The sequence below is a fragment of the Trichosurus vulpecula genome, chromosome 8, assembly GCF_011100635.1.
Source record: "Trichosurus vulpecula isolate mTriVul1 chromosome 8, mTriVul1.pri, whole genome shotgun sequence".
Classification (NCBI taxonomy): Eukaryota; Metazoa; Chordata; class Mammalia; order Diprotodontia; family Phalangeridae; genus Trichosurus; species Trichosurus vulpecula.
In genome coordinates this window covers 202,342,909-202,349,703 of record NC_050580.1, presented here as the reverse complement: position 1 = coordinate 202,349,703, position 6,795 = coordinate 202,342,909, and the positions used below count along the sequence as shown (strand labels likewise).

Below are 6,795 nucleotides of genomic sequence, written 5' to 3'. Positions count from 1 at the left end.
CACTTGATGAGATGATAGGTTATGGACCTTTGTTGGAAGAGCACCTCCCATGGAAATACACGTATATGCTAGCCCAAAGAGGACACAGCAATGATCTTCTGATTGGTTCCAACTGACTAGGGCTTTCCCCAAAAGACTGGTAGCTGAAAGCCAAGGGGCATGGTCTCAGGTCAGAAGGGCCATCCTCCCCTGTGGCTTATGATATCTGGTATGATGTAAGGTTCTTCCCTTTCCATTCCTGAGGTTTCTCTCCAGACTAAAGTGCAATAAGGTGGCTGGGGAGAGTAGAAGGTCAATTAATTGCCCTTCAACCCCAAGGATAGAAAAAGGGGATTTGGTGAAGTACATGATAAGCAGTCAGTTCTCCTTCAAGCGTCCTTTTAAGTGCAAATCTGGTTAGGATGCTAGACTTGGAGTCAAGACAATCCAGGTTCAAAATTTTCAGATATTTATTAGCCATGTTACCCTGGGCACATAATTTAACCTCTCTTTAACCTGCCTCAGTTTCCTCACCTGTAAAACCAAAAGTTTGGACTACATGGCCCCTGAGATCCCTTTCAGCTCTAAACATATCAAGAGATAAATATGCAAACTACATTTTACTGAAAGATACCACAGAAAATGAATTAGCATCAGTACTAAACCAAGCATCTAAATATTTAAAGGAAAAACTAAATGAGTTCGAGAAAGAAATAGTCAGTAAAACTATAATAATGAGGAAACTCATTTGTTCCTTCCAGACCCAGATAAATATAACAAAAATGAATAAATAAGAAGTTAAGGAGATGAATAGAATTTTAGAAAACTTAGGTATGATTGGCCACTGAAAATTAATAAATGGCAGTAGACAAAAGTGTACCTATTTCTTTTTTTCCAGGTGACCAACAAACCTTTGCTAACCTCCTGCCTGAGCTTAGATCTTTAGTTTATGGCCCTAACGCTGCGGGACCTTGAAGTCATTGGTATCTGCCACCACTTTGTCATCTACAATGCTCCAGGTGCTGGTCTTCTGGATGTTTCAGAAGGAACAGCTGCTGCTGTCCAAGGCATGAACAAGATTGAAGTCCCCCTCATCCTTCAGCAAGTTTTGATAAGTGTTGATCTCTGTTTTCTAGTCTGAGCTTGATATTGAACAGGGTCTCAAATTCCTGTGCTAGGTACTGCCCCCTGGAAGTGTCTGCCCTAGCTCTGCCTCAAGGGGTAGCAGGGCTGCACTGATCTGCTCCATCTGTGCAGCACAGCGATTCTTCTCCCTCAGGCTGTCCTCCAAGCTGGCTTTTCGATTTTGAAGAGAATCCTGGTTGATCTCTAGGGACTAGACTATATGTTTCAGCTCACTGACAGTATCTCTATCAGCTTCTGCCTCCTCAGATCTTGTGTTGACCACCACAGTGCTCTCCTCAATTTGCTGGGACCAGTACTTATCAAGCACCTCTGTTTTTCTCAGCCAGAGCATCATACTCAGACTCAGCTCAGATATCAGCCATGACCTTGCTCAAGTCCTAGGATTTAGAAGAATCTACCTCCACATCAAGCTAGAACTTGTAATCTAAGGTTATAGAGAATTTATCTCCTCATGGTTCTTCTTCACGAAAAGCAGTTCTTCCTTCAGGGTTTCAATTATTGTCTCCAGTTGGAGCCTGGTCACACTGTGGTCATCAATAACCTTCTGGAGGCCATGAATATTTCTTTCAACAGTCTGTCTCGTGGCCACCTCTAGTTAATACTTGACTCCGAAGTCATCAGCAGCCAGATGGGCATAACTATCATTAAAAAATCATATGATTATATCTATAGATACCTAAAAGCTTATGACAAAATACAACACCTATTCCTGTTTAAAACACGCACACACATACACACACGCACACACATACACACACACATACATAAAAGCATAGAAGTAGCAAAATCCTTCCTTAGTACAATAAATAATATCTATCTAAAGCCAAGAGGCAACATAATACATTCCCTTTGAAATAACTGTAGAAAGTACATAATATTTGAGAGTATATCTGCCAAGATATACACAGAAATTATGTGAACACAATTATATAATATTCTTTGCACAAATAAAGACAGATATAAATAACTGCAAGAATATTAATTCTTCAAGGGTAGGCCAAACCAACATAACAAAAATTAGAATTCTACCTAAATTTATTTTTTGGTACCATACCAATTAAGCTACCAAAAGATTACTTTGTGGAACTAGGAGAAAAATTCATCTGGATGAAATAAGAAGTCAAGAATCTCAAGAGAAATTATGAAATAAAGTGAGAAGGAAAAGGGCCTACCAGTACCAGATCTCCAACTATACCACAAAGCAGTGATCATCAGAACAATTTAGTACTGAGTAAGAAAGAGACAGGTTGATCTGTGGAACAGATTAGGTACATAATATACAGGAGTAAATGAGCATGGTAGTTTAGTGTTTCACAAACCCAAAGATTCCAAATATTGGTATAAGATTTCATTACTTGACAAAAACTGTTGGGAGAACTAAAAAGCAGCATGGCAAAATCTAAGTCTAGATCAACATCTCACACAATATACCAAGATAAGCTCCAAATGGGTATGTGATTTAAACATAATGAGTGACACTATACACAAATTAAAGGGACAAGGGGAAAAAATCTATGGATAGGTGAAGGTTTGTTGTTTAACTGTTTTTCAGTCACGTCTGACTGTGACCTCTTTTGAGGTTTTCTTGGCAAAGATACTGGAGTAGATTGCCATTTCCTGCTCCAGCAAATTTTACAGATGAGAAAAATGAGGCAAACAGGGTTAAGTGACTTTGCCCAGGATCACACAACTTATAAATGTCTGAGGCTGGATTTGAATTCAGGAAGATGAGTCTTTCAGACTCCGGGCCCAGAGTCTATCCACTGGGTCACCTAGCTGCCCTGGATAGGTGAAGAGATCATGGAAAAACAAGAGATAGAGAGGAACACAGAAGGTAAAATGGACAATTTGGATTGTGTAAAATTTTAAAGTTTTTGCACAATAAAACCAATACAGCTAAAATTAGAAGACATATAGGTAAATGGGAATAATATTTGCAGCAAGTTTCTCTGATATCTATCTATCTATCTATCTATCTATATCTATATATATATATGGAATTGATCTGAAGAATGAGGTCCATTCCCCAATAGATAGTTATAAGACATGAAAATTTTTCAGAGGAAAAAAAAAATTTAAGCTATCAAAAGCCAAATAAAAAAATTCTCCAAATTACCATCAATTAAAGAACTGCAAATTAAAATAATACTTCAGGTTTCATCATATACTGATCAGATTAGCAAAGCTGACCAAAAAGGGAAATCAACAAATTCTGGTAGTGGTACAGGAAAAGAGGTACATTCATGCACTGTTGGTGAAGCTGTAAAATTGTCAAGCCACTCTGGGAAGCAATTTGAAGCTATTCCCAAAAAGCCATTAAATTATGGAAACCCTTTTACCCATCCATATCATTATTAGGTCTATACCCAAAAGAGATCAAAGAAAGAGAGAAAAAGATATATATGTGCCCAAAAGACAGCAGCTTCTTCTACAGTGGCAAAGAATTGAAAAACTGTGATGGAGGTGACCATCAACTGAGGAATGGCTAAGCAATCTATGGTATATGAAGGTGATGGAATACTATTGTACTATAAGAAATGAAGGGAATAGCTTCAGAGAAACTTGGAAAGACTTTTATAAACTGGCACACAGTGAAGGGAGGAGAAATTTTTATACAGTACTGTGAAAACAACAACTTTGAAAGACTTAGAACTCTGATCGACATAATGACCAACCATGATTCTAGAAGATTGGTGATGAATTGTGATACCCACCTCCTGTTAGAGAAGTGTTGGACTCAGATTGCAGAACAAGATTACGTGTGTATGTGTGTACATATACATACACACACATATGACATAGCTCATGGGGGAATTTGTTTTGCTTGACTAGACATGTTTGTAACAGGGGTTTTGTTTTTCTCTTTTTCTCATGGTGTCAGGGGAGGGATGAGAGAGAGACAAGGTATTTTCATTCATTGAAAAACTAAAACTTTTTTAAGTTTTAAGAAAAAAAAAAGAAAAACTAAAGCTTAAGAACAAAGAAAGACAAAATCACAGGTCCTGCCCTCAAGGAGCTTACATTTCATTGTGGGAAAGTCATGTCAAAAATAATATACAAGATATTTGCCATGCAAATAGAAGATAATCTCAGAGGGAAGGCACTGCTAGCACCTGGGTGGTGGGTTGGGGGCCAGGAAACACCTGAAAAGGGAGATCTAAGAGCTGAGTCTTGAAGGAAGTCTAAAGGATGGGGTAAGAAGGAAGAAGAGAATTACTAGTATAGGGGACAGTCAGTGAAATGACACAGTTGGGAAATGGAGTGCTGTGTGCAAGGAATATCAGAGAGGCCACTGTTGCTGAATCTTCAAGTAAGTGGGAGGGAATAAAGCCTTAGAAGACTAGAAAGATGGCATAATCTCTAAGGTTCTTTCCTTCCAGCTCTAAATCCAAGGAGCACATAAATATTTTCCTTATATTTAACTGAAATTCACCTCCGTATAACTTCCTCCCATTGTTCTTAACTACCCACGTTAGTGAAACAGATCAACTCTAAATATATTTAAGCATCACAATGTGTAGGTAGTTGAAGATGATTTATCATTTCTCCACTTAAGTTTTCTCTCCTTTAGGTAAAATATCCTCATTCCCCTGAGGCATTTCCTACATGATATGGTTTCAAGTCACATCGGCATGCTGATTGCCCTATACTGGACAAGCTCCAGAAGTATTGTCAATGCCCCTCTTAAAACAGGAGATCCATAACTGAGGATAATGTTCCAAGTGTAACTAATGCATTGTAGGGTGGAATTATTACCATCCTGAAATGGAAATTATATTTTAATTAATGTGTCTAGGATCATATTGTCTACTTTAGCAGCCATATCACCCTTTGATTTATATTGATCGTCCAGTCAATTAAAACCCATTTCTTTCTTTCCTTTTTTAAAAACACATCTCTTTATTCTATTCTTCTGTAGCTGATTTTTCTTTACCCCAATCACAGAACTTTACATTTGTGCCTGTTAATTTTCATGTTGGTAGTTTTGAGCCATCATCTCAACCTATCAAGCTTTTTCAGCTTCCTGATTCTGTCATCCAGGGAACCAATTCTCCCCTTCCCTCTTAAGTCTTTTGTAGATTTGATAAGCCTGTCAATCATGTCTTCAATGAAGTCTCTGATAGAAAAGTTGAACAAGACAAGGCAGAGGATGGGGTACCATGGCATATCATGAGATATTGTTGACATTTATGAAGATTGTTCAGATGATTTCGAATCCATCTAACTATGCTATCATCCAGCTCATATGCTTCCTATGAAAATATCATAGATTTTATTCAATCTCTTACTGAAATCCAAGTACCTACCATGAAGTAGAGAGTATGTCACTGGTTTATCAGTCTAGTGATTCTGTTTAAGAAAAAAAGGGGTTGGGAGGAAGTGAGGCAAGTCTGGCATGACTTGTTCTTAATGAACTTATCCAGACTCCTGATTATCGTTGCATCTTTTTTTTAAGTAGTCACAAACTATCAATTTAATAATGCTCTCTAGCCTATAGTTACTAAAGTACACTTTCACTTCATTTATGCAAATTTTAAAAGTACTTTGAAATCAGGAGCCCCATTTCAAATCTTTGTTCTAACACCAATGACCTATGTCACATTGAACTGAACAAGTCACAATTTCTCTGGCTTCTGTTTCCTCACCTATAAAATGAGGTAATAAGGATTGCCTTACCTTTTTAATGGAGTTATTATGAAAAAAGGGCTCTGTAAGTCTTAAAGTATGCTTTAAATATGATATTTTGTTGTTATTCATTTCATCTGGCCTGGGAGACTTGAACTAAGAGTAGCTGAGTGCTTTCTTCCTACCTTCTCACCAATCTGGTTTCGGTTTTCTCTCAGTTATATTTGGTCTTTTTGGTTTTTTTCCCCAGTGTGAGGATCATTTTCCTTGACAGAAGAAATAAAAGCAATTTAGCAACAAAGTACAGTGGAAAGAAGTCCTAGCTCTAGCGACAGAGGATCTAGGTTCAAATTTCACCTCTGTTGCTTACTACCTGTGTGACTTTGGGCAGGCCACTTTATAACAGTGGCCCATACTAGGTGCTTAATACATGTTTATTGACTAACTGCCTGATGGTATTGGACTTAGTGGGCTCTGAAGTTCCATCCAGCTCTAGATCCTCAATTCTGTTGTCCATAAACAGTACAGCATCTGTTTCAAGCAGGGTCTAACACTTCCTTGTTTTCTTCTTTTTGCCCTGAACATAGATTTTGGAAAGTCCTTTCTGGTATCCTCGGTATTTTTAACAAGCCTCCACTCATTCTGGGTATTAGCCTTGGTAAAACTATTTTTATATTTCAGTGATGTTCTTTTTGCCTTCTTCCTTAAGTGCCCCTGATTCCATTTTTGTATACTTCTTTTTACAATATAAGCTTACAAGACAGCTGCCTGGGCAACCAAATCCATCTGATAAGGTACTTCTCCCAATTTTTCTTTATTGGGATCATCTGCGATTATATCATAAAAAAATTCATTTTTGAAAGTTTCTTATCTTAAGACAGATTCTCTTGAAAGTCTCTCTTAAGCTACCTTCCATTTTAAAGCTAAGCCAGAGGATCAGGGAACTCATTGATCAACTTAGATTTTAAAGACATATGGAAAAAATGGAAGCAATTGCAGGTAATGAAGTATGAATATGAAAGCATGACACAGCTTTATAAAAAA

The 6,795-nt window shown here is 37.6% G+C and overlaps 1 pseudogene; it reads right to left on the bottom strand.

Moving 5' to 3' along the window:
• Positions 1–934: 934 nt before the first annotated feature.
• Positions 935–5,226, bottom strand: LOC118829834 (annotated as a pseudogene).
• Positions 5,227–6,795: the final 1,569 nt, after the last annotated feature.